Here is a 25,126-nt window from a genome sequence, read left to right on the forward strand (position 1 = left end):
CCCTTGCAGTCTTTCCAATTCACGATACAAAAAGACGGACAGGACAGGTTGCCTGACTTTCCGTCACTGCCACCCTTTGCCATCCTTACCCGTAGAAAGCCCTTTCATCATCCCCAAACCCTAATCTTTTCCCTTTCCTTCCCAGCCCCCAAACCCTGCCCTCTGTACCTTTCTCACCACCCGCTTCCCTTCTCCTGTCATCCCCCTACCACCCGGGAAAAAAAGAGATTGCCCCCTCCTTCCACTAGCCCACCCTCCCACCCAAAGAACAACTTCTTCTGCGCAGCTTGTTTTCTAGGCAGCAGCGCTATTGTGATGTCATCGGGGGGCATTGTGACAAGCCGCCAGTGTTCCGTCTCTTCATGTTGTGCACAGTTCAAACGGAAAATACATCAACAGGCAGACTACAGAAAAGCTTACTATCAAAGGTTAGAGGGGGGCTTTCTCAGAGGGCTTTTTACAGTTTTTCTATTCCCAATTAGCCGTTTAAGTGTACTTATTGAAAGTAGTAATTCTTTCATAGGCCGCCCTTTCTTAGTATTTGACGTTCCTTATATTGCGGTATGAGGCTTCGCAGTAGGTTGCAAACATTCATCACCCATGACTGTCCCCAATTGAGCTCAGAAGCTCAATGTCTATCATGACCTCTCTTTTAGAATGTCCAAGAGCAAGCAAACTATTCCTCCAGGAGAGGGCGCCAACAGACTACTAAAGAGATCATCATTACTCAAAGAAAACCCCAAAAACCAATGCATGATAGGAATAAACAGGTAACTTTCTTTGGAGTGGAAGCGGAGAGATCGCACCAGATGCCAATTCTAGATGTTATCACACCTGTGGTCACTGCAGCAGCAGGTGAATCCACTTTGTCCAAAAGGGATCTATTCCATTCAATTGCAAATGATCTAGATAAGACAGAGAACTGCAGCACGGGGACATAGCCGAGTTGGTCAGGTTGAGTGGTGATGAGTTTGCTATTTGGATGAATAAAGAAAGTCAAAAGTGTGAAAGATAAAAAACAAAAGGAGGAAGTGTGAAAAGTGAATGGGCCAAATTGAGGTGCATATGAAGACGTATGCTTTCTTCCAATTCATTAAATCGGGCTAATATGAATCAGGTGAATTGAGTTCTGCTTTTGGAAACTGGGTTAAGAAGGGGTGCACCGTTCCTGGAGGTACTGCAATACCAGGTCAATGCGTGGAGTGGACAGAGCAAGCTCTTTTTCCATCTCCCTGTTCTAAAAATCCATTTAATATATGGTCCCCAGATAGGGGACGTATCAGATATTAAACTGATAAGAACAGATACTACACTTGATCTTAGCCAAAAGGCCGAGAAGCGATAACCAGAATTGGTTTGGGCCTCGAGTGGCACCCTGGCCTATGCCGGACACATCTTAGGGAGAGAGAGCGAGAGGGAGACAAACCCACGCCTACACAAGACATTTTGTCACCCAAGCCAACCCTTGAAAAGGCTGCTTTGCAGAGCCAAAACAAGAAGAATGGTGCGTTTTGCAGCCGCCGCCCACTGCAATGAATCTGAATAACTCCTCCTTTAGGGCGCAAGCAACTCCCCTCCCCCTTGCAGTCTTTCCAATTCACGATACAAAAAGACGGACAGGACAGGTTGCCTGACTTTCCGTCACTGCCACCCTTTGCCATCCTTACCCGTAGAAAGCCCTTTCATCATCCCCAAACCCTAATCTTTTCCCTTTCCTTCCCAGCCCCCAAACCCTGCCCTCTGTACCTTTCTCACCACCCGCTTCCCTTCTCCTGTCATCCCCCTACCACCCGGGAAAAAAAGAGATTGCCCCCTCCTTCCACTAGCCCACCCTCCCACCCAAAGAACAACTTCTTCTGCGCAGCTTGTTTTCTAGGCAGCAGCGCTATTGTGATGTCATCGGGGGGCATTGTGACAAGCCGCCAGTGTTCCGTCTCTTCATGTTGTGCACAGTTCAAACGGAAAATACATCAACAGGCAGACTACAGAAAAGCTTACTATCAAAGGTTAGAGGGGGGCTTTCTCAGAGGGCTTTTTACAGTTTTTCTATTCCCAATTAGCCGTTTAAGTGTACTTATTGAAAGTAGTAATTCTTTCATAGGCCGCCCTTTCTTAGTATTTGACGTTCCTTATATTGCGGTATGAGGCTTCGCAGTAGGTTGCAAACATTCATCACCCATGACTGTCCCCAATTGAGCTCAGAAGCTCAATGTCTATCATGACCTCTCTTTTAGAATGTCCAAGAGCAAGCAAACTATTCCTCCAGGAGAGGGCGCCAACAGACTACTAAAGAGATCATCATTACTCAAAGAAAACCCCAAAAACCAATGCATGATAGGAATAAACAGGTAACTTTCTTTGGAGTGGAAGCGGAGAGATCGCACCAGATGCCAATTCTAGATGTTATCACACCTGTGGTCACTGCAGCAGCAGGTGAATCCACTTTGTCCAAAAGGGATCTATTCCATTCAATTGCAAATGATCTAGATAAGACAGAGAACTGCAGCACGGGGACATAGCCGAGTTGGTCAGGTTGAGTGGTGATGAGTTTGCTATTTGGATGAATAAAGAAAGTCAAAAGTGTGAAAGATAAAAAACAAAAGGAGGAAGTGTGAAAAGTGAATGGGCCAAATTGAGGTGCATATGAAGACGTATGCTTTCTTCCAATTCATTAAATCGGGCTAATATGAATCAGGTGAATTGAGTTCTGCTTTTGGAAACTGGGTTAAGAAGGGGTGCACCGTTCCTGGAGGTACTGCAATACCAGGTCAATGCGTGGAGTGGACAGAGCAAGCTCTTTTTCCATCTCCCTGTTCTAAAAATCCATTTAATATATGGTCCCCAGATAGGGGACGTATCAGATATTAAACTGATAAGAACAGATACTACACTTGATCTTAGCCAAAAGGCCGAGAAGCGATAACCAGAATTGGTTTGGGCCTCGAGTGGCACCCTGGCCTATGCCGGACACATCTTAGGGAGAGAGAGCGAGAGGGAGACAAACCCACGCCTACACAAGACATTTTGTCACCCAAGCCAACCCTTGAAAAGGCTGCTTTGCAGAGCCAAAACAAGAAGAATGGTGCGTTTTGCAGCCGCCGCCCACTGCAATGAATCTGAATAACTCCTCCTTTAGGGCGCAAGCAACTCCCCTCCCCCTTGCAGTCTTTCCAATTCACGATACAAAAAGACGGACAGGACAGGTTGCCTGACTTTCCGTCACTGCCACCCTTTGCCATCCTTACCCGTAGAAAGCCCTTTCATCATCCCCAAACCCTAATCTTTTCCCTTTCCTTCCCAGCCCCCAAACCCTGCCCTCTGTACCTTTCTCACCACCCGCTTCCCTTCTCCTGTCATCCCCCTACCACCCGGGAAAAAAAGAGATTGCCCCCTCCTTCCACTAGCCCACCCTCCCACCCAAAGAACAACTTCTTCTGCGCAGCTTGTTTTCTAGGCAGCAGCGCTATTGTGATGTCATCGGGGGGCATTGTGACAAGCCGCCAGTGTTCCGTCTCTTCATGTTGTGCACAGTTCAAACGGAAAATACATCAACAGGCAGACTACAGAAAAGCTTACTATCAAAGGTTAGAGGGGGGCTTTCTCAGAGGGCTTTTTACAGTTTTTCTATTCCCAATTAGCCGTTTAAGTGTACTTATTGAAAGTAGTAATTCTTTCATAGGCCGCCCTTTCTTAGTATTTGACGTTCCTTATATTGCGGTATGAGGCTTCGCAGTAGGTTGCAAACATTCATCACCCATGACTGTCCCCAATTGAGCTCAGAAGCTCAATGTCTATCATGACCTCTCTTTTAGAATGTCCAAGAGCAAGCAAACTATTCCTCCAGGAGAGGGCGCCAACAGACTACTAAAGAGATCATCATTACTCAAAGAAAACCCCAAAAACCAATGCATGATAGGAATAAACAGGTAACTTTCTTTGGAGTGGAAGCGGAGAGATCGCACCAGATGCCAATTCTAGATGTTATCACACCTGTGGTCACTGCAGCAGCAGGTGAATCCACTTTGTCCAAAAGGGATCTATTCCATTCAATTGCAAATGATCTAGATAAGACAGAGAACTGCAGCACGGGGACATAGCCGAGTTGGTCAGGTTGAGTGGTGATGAGTTTGCTATTTGGATGAATAAAGAAAGTCAAAAGTGTGAAAGATAAAAAACAAAAGGAGGAAGTGTGAAAAGTGAATGGGCCAAATTGAGGTGCATATGAAGACGTATGCTTTCTTCCAATTCATTAAATCGGGCTAATATGAATCAGGTGAATTGAGTTCTGCTTTTGGAAACTGGGTTAAGAAGGGGTGCACCGTTCCTGGAGGTACTGCAATACCAGGTCAATGCGTGGAGTGGACAGAGCAAGCTCTTTTTCCATCTCCCTGTTCTAAAAATCCATTTAATATATGGTCCCCAGATAGGGGACGTATCAGATATTAAACTGATAAGAACAGATACTACACTTGATCTTAGCCAAAAGGCCGAGAAGCGATAACCAGAATTGGTTTGGGCCTCGAGTGGCACCCTGGCCTATGCCGGACACATCTTAGGGAGAGAGAGCGAGAGGGAGACAAACCCACGCCTACACAAGACATTTTGTCACCCAAGCCAACCCTTGAAAAGGCTGCTTTGCAGAGCCAAAACAAGAAGAATGGTGCGTTTTGCAGCCGCCGCCCACTGCAATGAATCTGAATAACTCCTCCTTTAGGGCGCAAGCAACTCCCCTCCCCCTTGCAGTCTTTCCAATTCACGATACAAAAAGACGGACAGGACAGGTTGCCTGACTTTCCGTCACTGCCACCCTTTGCCATCCTTACCCGTAGAAAGCCCTTTCATCATCCCCAAACCCTAATCTTTTCCCTTTCCTTCCCAGCCCCCAAACCCTGCCCTCTGTACCTTTCTCACCACCCGCTTCCCTTCTCCTGTCATCCCCCTACCACCCGGGAAAAAAAGAGATTGCCCCCTCCTTCCACTAGCCCACCCTCCCACCCAAAGAACAACTTCTTCTGCGCAGCTTGTTTTCTAGGCAGCAGCGCTATTGTGATGTCATCGGGGGGCATTGTGACAAGCCGCCAGTGTTCCGTCTCTTCATGTTGTGCACAGTTCAAACGGAAAATACATCAACAGGCAGACTACAGAAAAGCTTACTATCAAAGGTTAGAGGGGGGCTTTCTCAGAGGGCTTTTTACAGTTTTTCTATTCCCAATTAGCCGTTTAAGTGTACTTATTGAAAGTAGTAATTCTTTCATAGGCCGCCCTTTCTTAGTATTTGACGTTCCTTATATTGCGGTATGAGGCTTCGCAGTAGGTTGCAAACATTCATCACCCATGACTGTCCCCAATTGAGCTCAGAAGCTCAATGTCTATCATGACCTCTCTTTTAGAATGTCCAAGAGCAAGCAAACTATTCCTCCAGGAGAGGGCGCCAACAGACTACTAAAGAGATCATCATTACTCAAAGAAAACCCCAAAAACCAATGCATGATAGGAATAAACAGGTAACTTTCTTTGGAGTGGAAGCGGAGAGATCGCACCAGATGCCAATTCTAGATGTTATCACACCTGTGGTCACTGCAGCAGCAGGTGAATCCACTTTGTCCAAAAGGGATCTATTCCATTCAATTGCAAATGATCTAGATAAGACAGAGAACTGCAGCACGGGGACATAGCCGAGTTGGTCAGGTTGAGTGGTGATGAGTTTGCTATTTGGATGAATAAAGAAAGTCAAAAGTGTGAAAGATAAAAAACAAAAGGAGGAAGTGTGAAAAGTGAATGGGCCAAATTGAGGTGCATATGAAGACGTATGCTTTCTTCCAATTCATTAAATCGGGCTAATATGAATCAGGTGAATTGAGTTCTGCTTTTGGAAACTGGGTTAAGAAGGGGTGCACCGTTCCTGGAGGTACTGCAATACCAGGTCAATGCGTGGAGTGGACAGAGCAAGCTCTTTTTCCATCTCCCTGTTCTAAAAATCCATTTAATATATGGTCCCCAGATAGGGGACGTATCAGATATTAAACTGATAAGAACAGATACTACACTTGATCTTAGCCAAAAGGCCGAGAAGCGATAACCAGAATTGGTTTGGGCCTCGAGTGGCACCCTGGCCTATGCCGGACACATCTTAGGGAGAGAGAGCGAGAGGGAGACAAACCCACGCCTACACAAGACATTTTGTCACCCAAGCCAACCCTTGAAAAGGCTGCTTTGCAGAGCCAAAACAAGAAGAATGGTGCGTTTTGCAGCCGCCGCCCACTGCAATGAATCTGAATAACTCCTCCTTTAGGGCGCAAGCAACTCCCCTCCCCCTTGCAGTCTTTCCAATTCACGATACAAAAAGACGGACAGGACAGGTTGCCTGACTTTCCGTCACTGCCACCCTTTGCCATCCTTACCCGTAGAAAGCCCTTTCATCATCCCCAAACCCTAATCTTTTCCCTTTCCTTCCCAGCCCCCAAACCCTGCCCTCTGTACCTTTCTCACCACCCGCTTCCCTTCTCCTGTCATCCCCCTACCACCCGGGAAAAAAAGAGATTGCCCCCTCCTTCCACTAGCCCACCCTCCCACCCAAAGAACAACTTCTTCTGCGCAGCTTGTTTTCTAGGCAGCAGCGCTATTGTGATGTCATCGGGGGGCATTGTGACAAGCCGCCAGTGTTCCGTCTCTTCATGTTGTGCACAGTTCAAACGGAAAATACATCAACAGGCAGACTACAGAAAAGCTTACTATCAAAGGTTAGAGGGGGGCTTTCTCAGAGGGCTTTTTACAGTTTTTCTATTCCCAATTAGCCGTTTAAGTGTACTTATTGAAAGTAGTAATTCTTTCATAGGCCGCCCTTTCTTAGTATTTGACGTTCCTTATATTGCGGTATGAGGCTTCGCAGTAGGTTGCAAACATTCATCACCCATGACTGTCCCCAATTGAGCTCAGAAGCTCAATGTCTATCATGACCTCTCTTTTAGAATGTCCAAGAGCAAGCAAACTATTCCTCCAGGAGAGGGCGCCAACAGACTACTAAAGAGATCATCATTACTCAAAGAAAACCCCAAAAACCAATGCATGATAGGAATAAACAGGTAACTTTCTTTGGAGTGGAAGCGGAGAGATCGCACCAGATGCCAATTCTAGATGTTATCACACCTGTGGTCACTGCAGCAGCAGGTGAATCCACTTTGTCCAAAAGGGATCTATTCCATTCAATTGCAAATGATCTAGATAAGACAGAGAACTGCAGCACGGGGACATAGCCGAGTTGGTCAGGTTGAGTGGTGATGAGTTTGCTATTTGGATGAATAAAGAAAGTCAAAAGTGTGAAAGATAAAAAACAAAAGGAGGAAGTGTGAAAAGTGAATGGGCCAAATTGAGGTGCATATGAAGACGTATGCTTTCTTCCAATTCATTAAATCGGGCTAATATGAATCAGGTGAATTGAGTTCTGCTTTTGGAAACTGGGTTAAGAAGGGGTGCACCGTTCCTGGAGGTACTGCAATACCAGGTCAATGCGTGGAGTGGACAGAGCAAGCTCTTTTTCCATCTCCCTGTTCTAAAAATCCATTTAATATATGGTCCCCAGATAGGGGACGTATCAGATATTAAACTGATAAGAACAGATACTACACTTGATCTTAGCCAAAAGGCCGAGAAGCGATAACCAGAATTGGTTTGGGCCTCGAGTGGCACCCTGGCCTATGCCGGACACATCTTAGGGAGAGAGAGCGAGAGGGAGACAAACCCACGCCTACACAAGACATTTTGTCACCCAAGCCAACCCTTGAAAAGGCTGCTTTGCAGAGCCAAAACAAGAAGAATGGTGCGTTTTGCAGCCGCCGCCCACTGCAATGAATCTGAATAACTCCTCCTTTAGGGCGCAAGCAACTCCCCTCCCCCTTGCAGTCTTTCCAATTCACGATACAAAAAGACGGACAGGACAGGTTGCCTGACTTTCCGTCACTGCCACCCTTTGCCATCCTTACCCGTAGAAAGCCCTTTCATCATCCCCAAACCCTAATCTTTTCCCTTTCCTTCCCAGCCCCCAAACCCTGCCCTCTGTACCTTTCTCACCACCCGCTTCCCTTCTCCTGTCATCCCCCTACCACCCGGGAAAAAAAGAGATTGCCCCCTCCTTCCACTAGCCCACCCTCCCACCCAAAGAACAACTTCTTCTGCGCAGCTTGTTTTCTAGGCAGCAGCGCTATTGTGATGTCATCGGGGGGCATTGTGACAAGCCGCCAGTGTTCCGTCTCTTCATGTTGTGCACAGTTCAAACGGAAAATACATCAACAGGCAGACTACAGAAAAGCTTACTATCAAAGGTTAGAGGGGGGCTTTCTCAGAGGGCTTTTTACAGTTTTTCTATTCCCAATTAGCCGTTTAAGTGTACTTATTGAAAGTAGTAATTCTTTCATAGGCCGCCCTTTCTTAGTATTTGACGTTCCTTATATTGCGGTATGAGGCTTCGCAGTAGGTTGCAAACATTCATCACCCATGACTGTCCCCAATTGAGCTCAGAAGCTCAATGTCTATCATGACCTCTCTTTTAGAATGTCCAAGAGCAAGCAAACTATTCCTCCAGGAGAGGGCGCCAACAGACTACTAAAGAGATCATCATTACTCAAAGAAAACCCCAAAAACCAATGCATGATAGGAATAAACAGGTAACTTTCTTTGGAGTGGAAGCGGAGAGATCGCACCAGATGCCAATTCTAGATGTTATCACACCTGTGGTCACTGCAGCAGCAGGTGAATCCACTTTGTCCAAAAGGGATCTATTCCATTCAATTGCAAATGATCTAGATAAGACAGAGAACTGCAGCACGGGGACATAGCCGAGTTGGTCAGGTTGAGTGGTGATGAGTTTGCTATTTGGATGAATAAAGAAAGTCAAAAGTGTGAAAGATAAAAAACAAAAGGAGGAAGTGTGAAAAGTGAATGGGCCAAATTGAGGTGCATATGAAGACGTATGCTTTCTTCCAATTCATTAAATCGGGCTAATATGAATCAGGTGAATTGAGTTCTGCTTTTGGAAACTGGGTTAAGAAGGGGTGCACCGTTCCTGGAGGTACTGCAATACCAGGTCAATGCGTGGAGTGGACAGAGCAAGCTCTTTTTCCATCTCCCTGTTCTAAAAATCCATTTAATATATGGTCCCCAGATAGGGGACGTATCAGATATTAAACTGATAAGAACAGATACTACACTTGATCTTAGCCAAAAGGCCGAGAAGCGATAACCAGAATTGGTTTGGGCCTCGAGTGGCACCCTGGCCTATGCCGGACACATCTTAGGGAGAGAGAGCGAGAGGGAGACAAACCCACGCCTACACAAGACATTTTGTCACCCAAGCCAACCCTTGAAAAGGCTGCTTTGCAGAGCCAAAACAAGAAGAATGGTGCGTTTTGCAGCCGCCGCCCACTGCAATGAATCTGAATAACTCCTCCTTTAGGGCGCAAGCAACTCCCCTCCCCCTTGCAGTCTTTCCAATTCACGATACAAAAAGACGGACAGGACAGGTTGCCTGACTTTCCGTCACTGCCACCCTTTGCCATCCTTACCCGTAGAAAGCCCTTTCATCATCCCCAAACCCTAATCTTTTCCCTTTCCTTCCCAGCCCCCAAACCCTGCCCTCTGTACCTTTCTCACCACCCGCTTCCCTTCTCCTGTCATCCCCCTACCACCCGGGAAAAAAAGAGATTGCCCCCTCCTTCCACTAGCCCACCCTCCCACCCAAAGAACAACTTCTTCTGCGCAGCTTGTTTTCTAGGCAGCAGCGCTATTGTGATGTCATCGGGGGGCATTGTGACAAGCCGCCAGTGTTCCGTCTCTTCATGTTGTGCACAGTTCAAACGGAAAATACATCAACAGGCAGACTACAGAAAAGCTTACTATCAAAGGTTAGAGGGGGGCTTTCTCAGAGGGCTTTTTACAGTTTTTCTATTCCCAATTAGCCGTTTAAGTGTACTTATTGAAAGTAGTAATTCTTTCATAGGCCGCCCTTTCTTAGTATTTGACGTTCCTTATATTGCGGTATGAGGCTTCGCAGTAGGTTGCAAACATTCATCACCCATGACTGTCCCCAATTGAGCTCAGAAGCTCAATGTCTATCATGACCTCTCTTTTAGAATGTCCAAGAGCAAGCAAACTATTCCTCCAGGAGAGGGCGCCAACAGACTACTAAAGAGATCATCATTACTCAAAGAAAACCCCAAAAACCAATGCATGATAGGAATAAACAGGTAACTTTCTTTGGAGTGGAAGCGGAGAGATCGCACCAGATGCCAATTCTAGATGTTATCACACCTGTGGTCACTGCAGCAGCAGGTGAATCCACTTTGTCCAAAAGGGATCTATTCCATTCAATTGCAAATGATCTAGATAAGACAGAGAACTGCAGCACGGGGACATAGCCGAGTTGGTCAGGTTGAGTGGTGATGAGTTTGCTATTTGGATGAATAAAGAAAGTCAAAAGTGTGAAAGATAAAAAACAAAAGGAGGAAGTGTGAAAAGTGAATGGGCCAAATTGAGGTGCATATGAAGACGTATGCTTTCTTCCAATTCATTAAATCGGGCTAATATGAATCAGGTGAATTGAGTTCTGCTTTTGGAAACTGGGTTAAGAAGGGGTGCACCGTTCCTGGAGGTACTGCAATACCAGGTCAATGCGTGGAGTGGACAGAGCAAGCTCTTTTTCCATCTCCCTGTTCTAAAAATCCATTTAATATATGGTCCCCAGATAGGGGACGTATCAGATATTAAACTGATAAGAACAGATACTACACTTGATCTTAGCCAAAAGGCCGAGAAGCGATAACCAGAATTGGTTTGGGCCTCGAGTGGCACCCTGGCCTATGCCGGACACATCTTAGGGAGAGAGAGCGAGAGGGAGACAAACCCACGCCTACACAAGACATTTTGTCACCCAAGCCAACCCTTGAAAAGGCTGCTTTGCAGAGCCAAAACAAGAAGAATGGTGCGTTTTGCAGCCGCCGCCCACTGCAATGAATCTGAATAACTCCTCCTTTAGGGCGCAAGCAACTCCCCTCCCCCTTGCAGTCTTTCCAATTCACGATACAAAAAGACGGACAGGACAGGTTGCCTGACTTTCCGTCACTGCCACCCTTTGCCATCCTTACCCGTAGAAAGCCCTTTCATCATCCCCAAACCCTAATCTTTTCCCTTTCCTTCCCAGCCCCCAAACCCTGCCCTCTGTACCTTTCTCACCACCCGCTTCCCTTCTCCTGTCATCCCCCTACCACCCGGGAAAAAAAGAGATTGCCCCCTCCTTCCACTAGCCCACCCTCCCACCCAAAGAACAACTTCTTCTGCGCAGCTTGTTTTCTAGGCAGCAGCGCTATTGTGATGTCATCGGGGGGCATTGTGACAAGCCGCCAGTGTTCCGTCTCTTCATGTTGTGCACAGTTCAAACGGAAAATACATCAACAGGCAGACTACAGAAAAGCTTACTATCAAAGGTTAGAGGGGGGCTTTCTCAGAGGGCTTTTTACAGTTTTTCTATTCCCAATTAGCCGTTTAAGTGTACTTATTGAAAGTAGTAATTCTTTCATAGGCCGCCCTTTCTTAGTATTTGACGTTCCTTATATTGCGGTATGAGGCTTCGCAGTAGGTTGCAAACATTCATCACCCATGACTGTCCCCAATTGAGCTCAGAAGCTCAATGTCTATCATGACCTCTCTTTTAGAATGTCCAAGAGCAAGCAAACTATTCCTCCAGGAGAGGGCGCCAACAGACTACTAAAGAGATCATCATTACTCAAAGAAAACCCCAAAAACCAATGCATGATAGGAATAAACAGGTAACTTTCTTTGGAGTGGAAGCGGAGAGATCGCACCAGATGCCAATTCTAGATGTTATCACACCTGTGGTCACTGCAGCAGCAGGTGAATCCACTTTGTCCAAAAGGGATCTATTCCATTCAATTGCAAATGATCTAGATAAGACAGAGAACTGCAGCACGGGGACATAGCCGAGTTGGTCAGGTTGAGTGGTGATGAGTTTGCTATTTGGATGAATAAAGAAAGTCAAAAGTGTGAAAGATAAAAAACAAAAGGAGGAAGTGTGAAAAGTGAATGGGCCAAATTGAGGTGCATATGAAGACGTATGCTTTCTTCCAATTCATTAAATCGGGCTAATATGAATCAGGTGAATTGAGTTCTGCTTTTGGAAACTGGGTTAAGAAGGGGTGCACCGTTCCTGGAGGTACTGCAATACCAGGTCAATGCGTGGAGTGGACAGAGCAAGCTCTTTTTCCATCTCCCTGTTCTAAAAATCCATTTAATATATGGTCCCCAGATAGGGGACGTATCAGATATTAAACTGATAAGAACAGATACTACACTTGATCTTAGCCAAAAGGCCGAGAAGCGATAACCAGAATTGGTTTGGGCCTCGAGTGGCACCCTGGCCTATGCCGGACACATCTTAGGGAGAGAGAGCGAGAGGGAGACAAACCCACGCCTACACAAGACATTTTGTCACCCAAGCCAACCCTTGAAAAGGCTGCTTTGCAGAGCCAAAACAAGAAGAATGGTGCGTTTTGCAGCCGCCGCCCACTGCAATGAATCTGAATAACTCCTCCTTTAGGGCGCAAGCAACTCCCCTCCCCCTTGCAGTCTTTCCAATTCACGATACAAAAAGACGGACAGGACAGGTTGCCTGACTTTCCGTCACTGCCACCCTTTGCCATCCTTACCCGTAGAAAGCCCTTTCATCATCCCCAAACCCTAATCTTTTCCCTTTCCTTCCCAGCCCCCAAACCCTGCCCTCTGTACCTTTCTCACCACCCGCTTCCCTTCTCCTGTCATCCCCCTACCACCCGGGAAAAAAAGAGATTGCCCCCTCCTTCCACTAGCCCACCCTCCCACCCAAAGAACAACTTCTTCTGCGCAGCTTGTTTTCTAGGCAGCAGCGCTATTGTGATGTCATCGGGGGGCATTGTGACAAGCCGCCAGTGTTCCGTCTCTTCATGTTGTGCACAGTTCAAACGGAAAATACATCAACAGGCAGACTACAGAAAAGCTTACTATCAAAGGTTAGAGGGGGGCTTTCTCAGAGGGCTTTTTACAGTTTTTCTATTCCCAATTAGCCGTTTAAGTGTACTTATTGAAAGTAGTAATTCTTTCATAGGCCGCCCTTTCTTAGTATTTGACGTTCCTTATATTGCGGTATGAGGCTTCGCAGTAGGTTGCAAACATTCATCACCCATGACTGTCCCCAATTGAGCTCAGAAGCTCAATGTCTATCATGACCTCTCTTTTAGAATGTCCAAGAGCAAGCAAACTATTCCTCCAGGAGAGGGCGCCAACAGACTACTAAAGAGATCATCATTACTCAAAGAAAACCCCAAAAACCAATGCATGATAGGAATAAACAGGTAACTTTCTTTGGAGTGGAAGCGGAGAGATCGCACCAGATGCCAATTCTAGATGTTATCACACCTGTGGTCACTGCAGCAGCAGGTGAATCCACTTTGTCCAAAAGGGATCTATTCCATTCAATTGCAAATGATCTAGATAAGACAGAGAACTGCAGCACGGGGACATAGCCGAGTTGGTCAGGTTGAGTGGTGATGAGTTTGCTATTTGGATGAATAAAGAAAGTCAAAAGTGTGAAAGATAAAAAACAAAAGGAGGAAGTGTGAAAAGTGAATGGGCCAAATTGAGGTGCATATGAAGACGTATGCTTTCTTCCAATTCATTAAATCGGGCTAATATGAATCAGGTGAATTGAGTTCTGCTTTTGGAAACTGGGTTAAGAAGGGGTGCACCGTTCCTGGAGGTACTGCAATACCAGGTCAATGCGTGGAGTGGACAGAGCAAGCTCTTTTTCCATCTCCCTGTTCTAAAAATCCATTTAATATATGGTCCCCAGATAGGGGACGTATCAGATATTAAACTGATAAGAACAGATACTACACTTGATCTTAGCCAAAAGGCCGAGAAGCGATAACCAGAATTGGTTTGGGCCTCGAGTGGCACCCTGGCCTATGCCGGACACATCTTAGGGAGAGAGAGCGAGAGGGAGACAAACCCACGCCTACACAAGACATTTTGTCACCCAAGCCAACCCTTGAAAAGGCTGCTTTGCAGAGCCAAAACAAGAAGAATGGTGCGTTTTGCAGCCGCCGCCCACTGCAATGAATCTGAATAACTCCTCCTTTAGGGCGCAAGCAACTCCCCTCCCCCTTGCAGTCTTTCCAATTCACGATACAAAAAGACGGACAGGACAGGTTGCCTGACTTTCCGTCACTGCCACCCTTTGCCATCCTTACCCGTAGAAAGCCCTTTCATCATCCCCAAACCCTAATCTTTTCCCTTTCCTTCCCAGCCCCCAAACCCTGCCCTCTGTACCTTTCTCACCACCCGCTTCCCTTCTCCTGTCATCCCCCTACCACCCGGGAAAAAAAGAGATTGCCCCCTCCTTCCACTAGCCCACCCTCCCACCCAAAGAACAACTTCTTCTGCGCAGCTTGTTTTCTAGGCAGCAGCGCTATTGTGATGTCATCGGGGGGCATTGTGACAAGCCGCCAGTGTTCCGTCTCTTCATGTTGTGCACAGTTCAAACGGAAAATACATCAACAGGCAGACTACAGAAAAGCTTACTATCAAAGGTTAGAGGGGGGCTTTCTCAGAGGGCTTTTTACAGTTTTTCTATTCCCAATTAGCCGTTTAAGTGTACTTATTGAAAGTAGTAATTCTTTCATAGGCCGCCCTTTCTTAGTATTTGACGTTCCTTATATTGCGGTATGAGGCTTCGCAGTAGGTTGCAAACATTCATCACCCATGACTGTCCCCAATTGAGCTCAGAAGCTCAATGTCTATCATGACCTCTCTTTTAGAATGTCCAAGAGCAAGCAAACTATTCCTCCAGGAGAGGGCGCCAACAGACTACTAAAGAGATCATCATTACTCAAAGAAAACCCCAAAAACCAATGCATGATAGGAATAAACAGGTAACTTTCTTTGGAGTGGAAGCGGAGAGATCGCACCAGATGCCAATTCTAGATGTTATCACACCTGTGGTCACTGCAGCAGCAGGTGAATCCACTTTGTCCAAAAGGGATCTATTCCATTCAATTGCAAATGATCTAGATAAGACAGAGAACTGCAGCACGGGGACATAGCCGAGTTGGTCAGGTTGAGTGGTGATGAGTTTGCTATTTGGATGAATAAAGAAAGTCAAAAGTGTGAAAGATAAAAAACAAAAGGAGGAAGTGTGAAAAGTGAATGCGCCAAATTGAGGTGCATATGAAGACGTATGCTTTCTTCCAATTCATTAAATCGGGCTAATATGAATCAGGTGAATTGAGTTCTGCTTTTGGAAACTGGGTTAAGAAGGGGTGCACCGTTCCTGGAGGTACTGCAATACCAGGTCAATGCGTGGAGTGGACAGAGCAAGCTCTTTTTCCATCTCCCTGTTCTAAAAATCCATTTAATATATGGTCCCCAGATAGGGGACGTATCAGATATTAAACTGATAAGAACAGATACTACACTTGATCTTAGCCAAAAGGCCGAGAAGCGATAACCAGAATTGGTTTGGGCCTCGAGTGGCACCCTGGCCTATGCCGGACACATCTTAGGGAGAGAGAGCGAGAGGGAGACAAACCCACGCCTACACAAGACATTTTGTCACCCAAGCCAACCCTTGAAAAGGCTGCTTTGCAGAGCCAAAACAAGAAGAATGGTGCGTTTTGCAGCCGCCGCCCACTGCAATGAATCTGAATAACTCCTCCTTTAGGGCGCAAGCAACTCCCCTCCCCCTTGCAGTCTTTCCAATTCACGATACAAAAAGACGGACAGGACAGGTTGCCTGACTTTCCGTCACTGCCACCCTTTGCCATCCTTACCCGTAGAAAGCCCTTTCATCATCCCCAAACCCTAATCTTTTCCCTTTCCTTCCCAGCCCCCAAACCCTGCCCTCTGTACCTTTCTCACCACCCGCTTCCCTTCTCCTGTCATCCCCCTACCACCCGGGAAAAAAAGAGATTGCCCCCTCCTTCCACTAGCCCACCCTCCCACCCAAAGAACAACTTCTTCTGCGCAGCTTGTTTTCTAGGCAGCAGCGCTATTGTGATGTCATCGGGGGGCATTGTGACAAGCCGCCAGTGTTCCGTCTCTTCATGTTGTGCACAGTTCAAACGGAAAATACATCAACAGGCAGACTACAGAAAAGCTTACTATCAAAGGTTAGAGGGGGGCTTTCTCAGAGGGCTTTTTACAGTTTTTCTATTCCCAATTAGCCGTTTAAGTGTACTTATTGAAAGTAGTAATTCTTTCATAGGCCGCCCTTTCTTAGTATTTGACGTTCCTTATATTGCGGTATGAGGCTTCGCAGTAGGTTGCAAACATTCATCACCCATGACTGTCCCCAATTGAGCTCAGAAGCTCAATGTCTATCATGACCTCTCTTTTAGAATGTCCAAGAGCAAGCAAACTATTCCTCCAGGAGAGGGCGCCAACAGACTACTAAAGAGATCATCATTACTCAAAGAAAACCCCAAAAACCAATGCATGATAGGAATAAACAGGTAATAACTTTCTTTGGAGTGGAAGCGGAGAGATCGCACCAGATGCCAATTCTAGATGTTATCACACCTGTGGTCACTGCAGCAGCAGGTGAATCCACTTTGTCCAAAAGGGATCTATTCCATTCAATTGCAAATGATCTAGATAAGACAGAGAACTGCAGCACGGGGACATAGCCGAGTTGGTCAGGTTGAGTGGTGATGAGTTTGCTATTTGGATGAATAAAGAAAGTCAAAAGTGTGAAAGATAAAAAACAAAAGGAGGAAGTGTGAAAAGTGAATGGGCCAAATTGAGGTGCATATGAAGACGTATGCTTTCTTCCAATTCATTAAATCGGGCTAATATGAATCAGGTGAATTGAGTTCTGCTTTTGGAAACTGGGTTAAGAAGGGGTGCACCGTTCCTGGAGGTACTGCAATACCAGGTCAATGCGTGGAGTGGACAGAGCAAGCTCTTTTTCCATCTCCCTGTTCTAAAAATCCATTTAATATATGGTCCCCAGATAGGGGACGTATCAGATATTAAACTGATAAGAACAGATACTACACTTGATCTTAGCCAAAAGGCCGAGAAGCGATAACCAGAATTGGTTTGGGCCTCGAGTGGCACCCTGGCCTATGCCGGACACATCTTAGGGAGAGAGAGCGAGAGGGAGACAAACCCACGCCTACACAAGACATTTTGTCACCCAAGCCAACCCTTGAAAAGGCTGCTTTGCAGAGCCAAAACAAGAAGAATGGTGCGTTTTGCAGCCGCCGCCCACTGCAATGAATCTGAATAACTCCTCCTTTAGGGCGCAAGCACTCCCCTCCCCCTTGCAGTCTTTCCAATTCACGATACAAAAAGACGGACAGGACAGGTTGCCTGACTTTCCGTCACTGCCACCCTTTGCCATCCTTACCCGTAGAAAGCCCTTTCATCATCCCCAAACCCTAATCTTTTCCCTTTCCTTCCCAGCCCCCAAACCCTGCCCTCTGTACCTTTCTCACCACCCGCTTCCCTTCTCCTGTCATCCCCCTACCACCCGGGAAAAAAAGAGATTGCCCCCTCCTTCCACTAGCCCACCCTCCCACCCAAAGAACAACTTCTTCTGCGCAGCTTGTTTTCTAGGCAGCAGCGCTATTGTGATGTCATCGGGGGGCATTGTGACAAGCCGCCAGTGTTCCGTCTCTTCATGTTGTGCACAGTTCAAACGGAAAATACATCAACAGGCAGACTACAGAAAAGCTTACTATCAAAGGTTAGAGGGGGGCTTTCTCAGAGGGCTTTTTACAGTTTTTCTATTCCCAATTAGCCGTTTAAGTGTACTTATTGAAAGTAGTAATTCTTTCATAGGCCGCCCTTTCTTAGTATTTGACGTTCCTTATATTGCGGTATGAGGCTTCGCAGTAGGTTGCAAACATTCATCACCCATGACTGTCCCCAATTGAGCTCAGAAGCTCAATGTCTATCATGACCTCTCTTTTAGAATGTCCAAGAGCAAGCAAACTATTCCTCCAGGAGAGGGCGCCAACAGACTACTAAAGAGATCATCATTACTCAAAGAAAACCCCAAAAACCAATGCATGATAGGAATAAACAGGTAACTTTCTTTGGAGTGGAAGCGGAGAGATCGCACCAGATGCCAATTCTAGATGTTATCACACCTGTGGTCACTGCAGCAGCAGGTGAATCCACTTTGTCCAAAAGGGATCTATTCCATTCAATTGCAAATGATCTAGATAAGACAGAGAACTGCAGCACGGGGACAATAGCCGAGTTGGTCAGGTTGAGTGGTGATGAGTTTGCTATTTGGATGAATAAAGAAAGTCAAAAGTGTGAAAGATAAAAAACAAAAGGAGGAAGTGTGAAAAGTGAATGGGCCAAATTGAGGTGCATATGAAGACGTATGCTTTCTTCCAATTCATTAAATCGGGCTAATATGAATCAGGTGAATTGAGTTCTGCTTTTGGAAACTGGGTTAAGAAGGGGTGCACCGTTCCTGGAGGTACTGCAATACCAGGTCAATGCGTGGAGTGGACAGAGCAAGCTCTTTTTCCATCTCCCTGTTCTAAAAATCCATTTAATATATGGTCCCCAGATAGGGGACGTATCAGATATTAAACTGATAAGAACAGATACTACACTTGATCTTAGCCAAAAGGCCGAGAAGCGATAACCAGAATTGGTTTGGGCCTCGAGTGGCACCCTGGCCTATGCCGGACACATCTTAGGGAGAGAGAGCGAGAGGGAGACAAACCCACGCCTACACAAGACATTTTGTCACCCAAGCCAACCCTTGAAAAGGCTGCTTTGCAGAGCCAAAACAAGAAGAATGGTGCGTTTTGCAGCCGCCGCCCACTGCAATGAATCTGAATAACTCCTCCTTTAGGGCGCAAGCAACTCCCCTCCCCCTTGCAGTCTTTCCAATTCACGATACAAAAAGACGGACAGGACAGGTTGCCTGACTTTCCGTCACTGCCACCCTTTGCCATCCTTACCCGTAGAAAGCCCTTTCATCATCCCCAAACCCTAATCTTTTCCCTTTCCTTCCCAGCCCCCAAACCCTGCCCTCTGTACCTTTCTCACCACCCGCTTCCCTTCTCCTGTCATCCCCCTACCACCCGGGAAAAAAAGAGATTGCCCCCTCCTTCCACTAGCCCACCCTCCCACCCAAAGAACAACTTCTTCTGCGCAGCTTGTTTTCTAGGCAGCAGCTATTGTGATGTCATCGGGGGGCATTGTGACAAGCCGCCAGTGTTCCGTCTCTTCATGTTGTGCACAGTTCAAACGGAAAATACATCAACAGGCAGACTACAGAAAAGCTTACTATCAAAGGTTAGAGGGGGGCTTTCTCAGAGGGCTTTTTACAGTTTTTCTATTCCCAATTAGCCGTTTAAGTGTACTTATTGAAAGTAGTAATTCTTTCATAGGCCGCCCTTTCTTAGTATTTGACGTTCCTTATATTGCGGTATGAGGCTTCGCAGTAGGTTGCAAACATTCATCACCCATGACTGTCCCCAATTGAGCTCAGAAGCTCAATGTCTATCATGACCTCTCTTTTAGAATGTCCAAGAGCAAGCAAACTATTCCTCCAGGAGAGGGCGCCAACAGACTACTAAAGAGATCATCATTACTCAAAGAAAACCCCAAAAACCAATGCATGATAGGAATAAACAGGTAACTTTCTTTGGAGTGGAAGCGGAGAGATCGCACCAGATGCCAATTCTAGATGTTATCACACCTGTGGTCACTGCAGCAGCAGGTGAATCCACTTTGTCCAAAAGGGATCTATTCCATTCAATTGCAAATGATCTAGATAAGACAGAGAACTGCAGCACGGGGACATAGCCGAGTTGGTCAGGTTGAGTGGTGATGAGTTTGCTATTTGGATGAATAAAGAAAGTCAAAAGTGTGAAAGATAAAAAACAAAAGGAGGAAGTGTGAAAAGTGAATGGGCCAAATTGAGGTGCATATGAAGACGTATGCTTTCTTCCAATTCATTAAATCGGGCTAATATGAATCAGGTGAATTGAGTTCTGCTTTTGGAAACTGGGTTAAGAAGGGGTGCACCGTTCCTGGAGGTACTGCAATACCAGGTCAATGCGTGGAGTGGACAGAGCAAGCTCTTTTTCCATCTCCCTGTTCTAAAAATCCATTTAATATATGGTCCCCAGATAGGGGACGTATCAGATATTAAACTGATAAGAACAGATACTACACTTGATCTTAGCCAAAAGGCCGAGAAGCGATAACCAGAATTGGTTTGGGCCTCGAGTGGCACCCTGGCCTATGCCGGACACATCTTAGGGAGAGAGAGCGAGAGGGAGACAAACCCACGCCTACACAAGACATTTTGTCACCCAAGCCAACCCTTGAAAAGGCTGCTTTGCAGAGCCAAAACAAGAAGAATGGTGCGTTTTGCAGCCGCCGCCCACTGCAATGAATCTGAATAACTCCTCCTTTAGGGCGCAAGCAACTCCCCTCCCCCTTGCAGTCTTTCCAATTCACGATACAAAAAGACGGACAGGACAGGTTGCCTGACTTTCCGTCACTGCCACCCTTTGCCATCCTTACCCGTAGAAAGCCCTTTCATCATCCCCAAACCCTAATCTTTTCCCTTTCCTTCCCAGCCCCCAAACCCTGCCCTCTGTACCTTTCTCACCACCCGCTTCCCTTCTCCTGTCATCCCCCTACCACCCGGGAAAAAAAGAGATTGCCCCCTCCTTCCACTAGCCCACCCTCCCACCCAAAGAACAACTTCTTCTGCGCAGCTTGTTTTCTAGGCAGCAGCGCTATTGTGATGTCATCGGGGGGCATTGTGACAAGCCGCCAGTGTTCCGTCTCTTCATGTTGTGCACAGTTCAAACGGAAAATACATCAACAGGCAGACTACAGAAAAGCTTACTATCAAAGGTTAGAGGGGGGCTTTCTCAGAGGGCTTTTTACAGTTTTTCTATTCCCAATTAGCCGTTTAAGTGTACTTATTGAAAGTAGTAATTCTTTCATAGGCCGCCCTTTCTTAGTATTTGACGTTCCTTATATTGCGGTATGAGGCTTCGCAGTAGGTTGCAAACATTCATCACCCATGACTGTCCCCAATTGAGCTCAGAAGCTCAATGTCTATCATGACCTCTCTTTTAGAATGTCCAAGAGCAAGCAAACTATTCCTCCAGGAGAGGGCGCCAACAGACTACTAAAGAGATCATCATTACTCAAAGAAAACCCCAAAAACCAATGCATGATAGGAATAAACAGGTAACTTTCTTTGGAGTGGAAGCGGAGAGATCGCACCAGATGCCAATTCTAGATGTTATCACACCTGTGGTCACTGCAGCAGCAGGTGAATCCACTTTGTCCAAAAGGGATCTATTCCATTCAATTGCAAATGATCTAGATAAGACAGAGAACTGCAGCACGGGGACATAGCCGAGTTGGTCAGGTTGAGTGGTGATGAGTTTGCTATTTGGATGAATAAAGAAAGTCAAAAGTGTGAAAGATAAAAAACAAAAGGAGGAAGTGTGAAAAGTGAATGGGCCAAATTGAGGTGCATATGAAGACGTATGCTTTCTTCCAATTCATTAAATCGGGCTAATATGAATCAGGTGAATTGAGTTCTGCTTTTGGAAACTGGGTTAAGAAGGGGTGCACCGTTCCTGGAGGTACTGCAATACCAGGTCAATGCGTGGAGTGGACAGAGCAAGCTCTTTTTCCATCTCCCTGTTCTAAAAATCCATTTAATATATGGTCCCCAGATAGGGGACGTATCAGATATTAAACTGATAAGAACAGATACTACACTTGATCTTAGCCAAAAGGCCGAGAAGCGATAACCAGAATTGGTTTGGGCCTCGAGTGGCACCCTGGCCTATGCCGGACACATCTTAGGGAGAGAGAGCGAGAGGGAGACAAACCCACGCCTACACAAGACATTTTGTCACCCAAGCCAACCCTTGAAAAGGCTGCTTTGCAGAGCCAAAACAAGAAGAATGGTGCGTTTTGCAGCCGCCGCCCACTGCAATGAATCTGAATAACTCCTCCTTTAGGGCGCAAGCAACTCCCCTCCCCCTTGCAGTCTTTCCAATTCACGATACAAAAAGACGGACAGGACAGGTTGCCTGACTTTCCGTCACTGCCACCCTTTGCCATCCTTACCCGTAGAAAGCCCTTTCATCATCCCCAAACCCTAATCTTTTCCCTTTCCTTCCCAGCCCCCAAACCCTGCCCTCTGTACCTTTCTCACCACCCGCTTCCCTTCTCCTGTCATCCCCCTACCACCCGGGAAAAAAAGAGATTGCCCCCTCCTTCCACTAGCCCACCCTCCCACCCAAAGAACAACTTCTTCTGCGCAGCTTGTTTTCTAGGCAGCAGCGCTATTGTGATGTCATCGGGGGGCATTGTGACAAGCCGCCAGTGTTCCGTCTCTTCATGTTGTGCACAGTTCAAACGGAAAATACATCAACAGGCAGACTACAGAAAAGCTTACTATCAAAGGTTAGAGGGGGGCTTTCTCAGAGGGCTTTTTACAGTTTTTCTATTCCCAATTAGCCGTTTAAGTGTACTTATTGAAAGTAGTAATTCTTTCATAGGCCGCCCTTTCTTAGTATTTGACGTTCCTTATATTGCGGTATGAGGCTTCGCAGTAGGTTGCAAACATTCATCACCCATGACTGTCCCCAATTGAGCTCAGAAGCTCAATGTCTATCATGACCTCTCTTTTAGAATGTCCAAGAGCAAGCAAACTATTCCTCCAGGAGAGGGCGCCAACAGACTACTAAAGAGATCATCATTACTCAAAGAAAACCCCAAAAACCAATGCATGATAGGAATAAACAGGTAACTTTCTTTGGAGTGGAAGCGGAGAGATCGCACCAGATGCCAATTCTAGATGTTATCACACCTGTGGTCACTGCAGCAGCAGGTGAATCCACTTTGTCCAAAAGGGATCTATTCCATTCAATTGCAAATGATCTAGATAAGACAGAGAACTGCAGCACGGGGACATAGCCGAGTTGGTCAGGTTGAGTGGTGATGAGTTTGCTATTTGGATGAATAAAGAAAGTCAAAAGTGTGAAAGATAAAAAACAAAAGGAGGAAGTGTGAAAAGTGAATGGGCCAAATTGAGGTGCATATGAAGACGTATGCTTTCTTCCAATTCATTAAATCGGGCTAATATGAATCAGGTGAATTGAGTTCTGCTTTTGGAAACTGGGTTAAGAAGGGGTGCACCGTTCCTGGAGGTACTGCAATACCAGGTCAATGCGTGGAGTGGACAGAGCAAGCTCTTTTTCCATCTCCCTGTTCTAAAAATCCATTTAATATATGGTCCCCAGATAGGGGACGTATCAGATATTAAACTGATAAGAACAGATTTTGATTTAATGAAGCTTTCCAAAGCACCACAAAAAATGCATGACCGAAGTCACACCAAAAACAGTGCAAAGGCTAGGATTCGTGTGGACCCCACCGTGAGGAGAGGGTCCCCAAAAATCAACCCCGTCCCTCCGAGCCAGAAGGCCACAGCAAGGGTCAGGGATCTTCGGTGCTCCCCCAAGCCGAAGCCTGGTTGAGCCTTGTCGTTGCTCCCAGCGTCCACCCAGGCATCTTACCCAAGTGGAGTAGAGAGCTACTAGTTGTTGGTTTCGCAGCCGAAACTGCCCGGACCGTCAACCGGTGTTGGTTTCTCAGCCCAAGGCTAACCGGACCTCCAACCGGGTGTTGGTTTCTCAGCCGAAGCTGACCCAGACCTCCAACCGGGTGTTGGTTTCTCAGCCGAAGCTGACCCAGACCTCCAACCGGGTGTTAGTTTCTCAGCCCAAAGCTGACCAGACCTCCGACCGGGATTATAAAAATTTCCCTTCCTAGCCAGAAGGCCGGGATAGGATAATATGCTCAAAAAGTATGAAAAGGCAAGGTACGGTGTGCTACAGAGCCCAAGGCTTGCCGGGGTCCCAAGCCAGCAAGCTCAGACTCACTCCAGGGTCGTCAGTCCTGGGGCACGTTGTACCATAGCCCCCCACCCTTACTCAGTCTAATAGCCTCGATCCTGGTAGGGCCATGTTTTCCTCTAGATGAATATACTATCCACCCAGAGTACTAGCAAGCGCAACCTTCCAGTGTGCATTGTATCATTGTACTAAGGTGGCCTGGAGCTTAAACCACCTCTTCGAACAACACTACACTTGATCTTAGCCAAAAGGCCGAGAAGCGATAACCAGAATTGGTTTGGGCCTCGAGTGGCACCCTGGCCTATGCCGGACACATCTTAGGGAGAGAGAGCGAGAGGGAGACAAACCCACGCCTACACAAGACATTTTGTCACCCAAGCCAACCCTTGAAAAGGCTGCTTTGCAGAGCCAAAACAAGAAGAATGGTGCGTTTTGCAGCCGCCGCCCACTGCAATGAATCTGAATAACTCCTCCTTTAGGGCGCAAGCAACTCCCCTCCCCCTTGCAGTCTTTCCAATTCACGATACAAAAAGACGGACAGGACAGGTTGCCTGACTTTCCGTCACTGCCACCCTTTGCCATCCTTACCCGTAGAAAGCCCTTTCATCATCCCCAAACCCTAATCTTTTCCCTTTCCTTCCCAGCCCCCAAACCCTGCCCTCTGTACCTTTCTCACCACCCGCTTCCCTTCTCCTGTCATCCCCCTACCACCCGGGAAAAAAAGAGATTGCCCCCTCCTTCCACTAGCCCACCCTCCCACCCAAAGAACAACTTCTTCTGCGCAGCTTGTTTTCTAGGCAGCAGCGCTATTGTGATGTCATCGGGGGGCATTGTGACAAGCCGCCAGTGTTCCGTCTCTTCATGTTGTGCACAGTTCAAACGGAAAATACATCAACAGGCAGACTACAGAAAAGCTTACTATCAAAGGTTAGAGGGGGGCTTTCTCAGAGGGCTTTTTACAGTTTTTCTATTCCCAATTAGCCGTTTAAGTGTACTTATTGAAAGTAGTAATTCTTTCATAGGCCGCCCTTTCTTAGTATTTGACGTTCCTTATATTGCGGTATGAGGCTTCGCAGTAGGTTGCAAACATTCATCACCCATGACTGTCCCCAATTGAGCTCAGAAGCTCAATGTCTATCATGACCTCTCTT

General features: G+C 46.6%; 15 non-coding genes across 15 annotated transcripts; all 15 read right to left on the reverse strand.

The window, feature by feature from the left end:
- Nucleotides 1-1,152: 1,152 nt before the first annotated feature.
- Nucleotides 1,153-1,343, reverse strand: LOC142288069 (U2 spliceosomal RNA). Its single transcript, XR_012748932.1, has one exon. It is a non-coding gene; the product is annotated as a U2 spliceosomal RNA (small nuclear RNA).
- A 1,387-nt stretch (nucleotides 1,344-2,730) lies between these two features.
- LOC142288070 (U2 spliceosomal RNA) lies at nucleotides 2,731-2,921 on the reverse strand. Its single transcript, XR_012748933.1, has one exon. It is a non-coding gene; the product is annotated as a U2 spliceosomal RNA (small nuclear RNA).
- A 1,387-nt stretch (nucleotides 2,922-4,308) lies between these two features.
- Nucleotides 4,309-4,499, reverse strand: LOC142288071 (U2 spliceosomal RNA). Its single transcript, XR_012748934.1, has one exon. It is a non-coding gene; the product is annotated as a U2 spliceosomal RNA (small nuclear RNA).
- Nucleotides 4,500-5,886: 1,387 nt separating this feature from the next.
- Nucleotides 5,887-6,077, reverse strand: LOC142288072 (U2 spliceosomal RNA). The gene has a single exon (XR_012748935.1). It is a non-coding gene; the product is annotated as a U2 spliceosomal RNA (small nuclear RNA).
- A 1,387-nt stretch (nucleotides 6,078-7,464) lies between these two features.
- LOC142288073 (U2 spliceosomal RNA) lies at nucleotides 7,465-7,655 on the reverse strand. The gene has a single exon (XR_012748936.1). It is a non-coding gene; the product is annotated as a U2 spliceosomal RNA (small nuclear RNA).
- A 1,387-nt stretch (nucleotides 7,656-9,042) lies between these two features.
- LOC142288074 (U2 spliceosomal RNA) lies at nucleotides 9,043-9,233 on the reverse strand. The gene has a single exon (XR_012748937.1). It is a non-coding gene; the product is annotated as a U2 spliceosomal RNA (small nuclear RNA).
- A 1,387-nt stretch (nucleotides 9,234-10,620) lies between these two features.
- On the reverse strand, nucleotides 10,621-10,811 carry LOC142288076 (U2 spliceosomal RNA). The gene has a single exon (XR_012748938.1). It is a non-coding gene; the product is annotated as a U2 spliceosomal RNA (small nuclear RNA).
- A 1,387-nt stretch (nucleotides 10,812-12,198) lies between these two features.
- LOC142288077 (U2 spliceosomal RNA) lies at nucleotides 12,199-12,389 on the reverse strand. Its single transcript, XR_012748939.1, has one exon. It is a non-coding gene; the product is annotated as a U2 spliceosomal RNA (small nuclear RNA).
- Nucleotides 12,390-13,776: 1,387 nt separating this feature from the next.
- LOC142288079 (U2 spliceosomal RNA) lies at nucleotides 13,777-13,967 on the reverse strand. The gene has a single exon (XR_012748941.1). It is a non-coding gene; the product is annotated as a U2 spliceosomal RNA (small nuclear RNA).
- A 1,387-nt stretch (nucleotides 13,968-15,354) lies between these two features.
- LOC142288080 (U2 spliceosomal RNA) lies at nucleotides 15,355-15,545 on the reverse strand. Its single transcript, XR_012748942.1, has one exon. It is a non-coding gene; the product is annotated as a U2 spliceosomal RNA (small nuclear RNA).
- Nucleotides 15,546-16,935: 1,390 nt separating this feature from the next.
- Nucleotides 16,936-17,126, reverse strand: LOC142288081 (U2 spliceosomal RNA). The gene has a single exon (XR_012748944.1). It is a non-coding gene; the product is annotated as a U2 spliceosomal RNA (small nuclear RNA).
- A 1,387-nt stretch (nucleotides 17,127-18,513) lies between these two features.
- LOC142288082 (U2 spliceosomal RNA) lies at nucleotides 18,514-18,704 on the reverse strand. Its single transcript, XR_012748945.1, has one exon. It is a non-coding gene; the product is annotated as a U2 spliceosomal RNA (small nuclear RNA).
- A 1,385-nt stretch (nucleotides 18,705-20,089) lies between these two features.
- On the reverse strand, nucleotides 20,090-20,280 carry LOC142288083 (U2 spliceosomal RNA). Its single transcript, XR_012748946.1, has one exon. It is a non-coding gene; the product is annotated as a U2 spliceosomal RNA (small nuclear RNA).
- A 1,387-nt stretch (nucleotides 20,281-21,667) lies between these two features.
- Nucleotides 21,668-21,858, reverse strand: LOC142288084 (U2 spliceosomal RNA). The gene has a single exon (XR_012748947.1). It is a non-coding gene; the product is annotated as a U2 spliceosomal RNA (small nuclear RNA).
- A 1,387-nt stretch (nucleotides 21,859-23,245) lies between these two features.
- On the reverse strand, nucleotides 23,246-23,441 carry LOC142288052 (U2 spliceosomal RNA). The gene has a single exon (XR_012748917.1). It is a non-coding gene; the product is annotated as a U2 spliceosomal RNA (small nuclear RNA).
- Between the last annotated feature and the right edge of the window lie 1,685 nt (nucleotides 23,442-25,126).

This window comes from Anomaloglossus baeobatrachus, unplaced genomic scaffold, assembly GCF_048569485.1.
Source record: "Anomaloglossus baeobatrachus isolate aAnoBae1 unplaced genomic scaffold, aAnoBae1.hap1 Scaffold_777, whole genome shotgun sequence".
Classification (NCBI taxonomy): Eukaryota; Metazoa; Chordata; class Amphibia; order Anura; family Aromobatidae; genus Anomaloglossus; species Anomaloglossus baeobatrachus.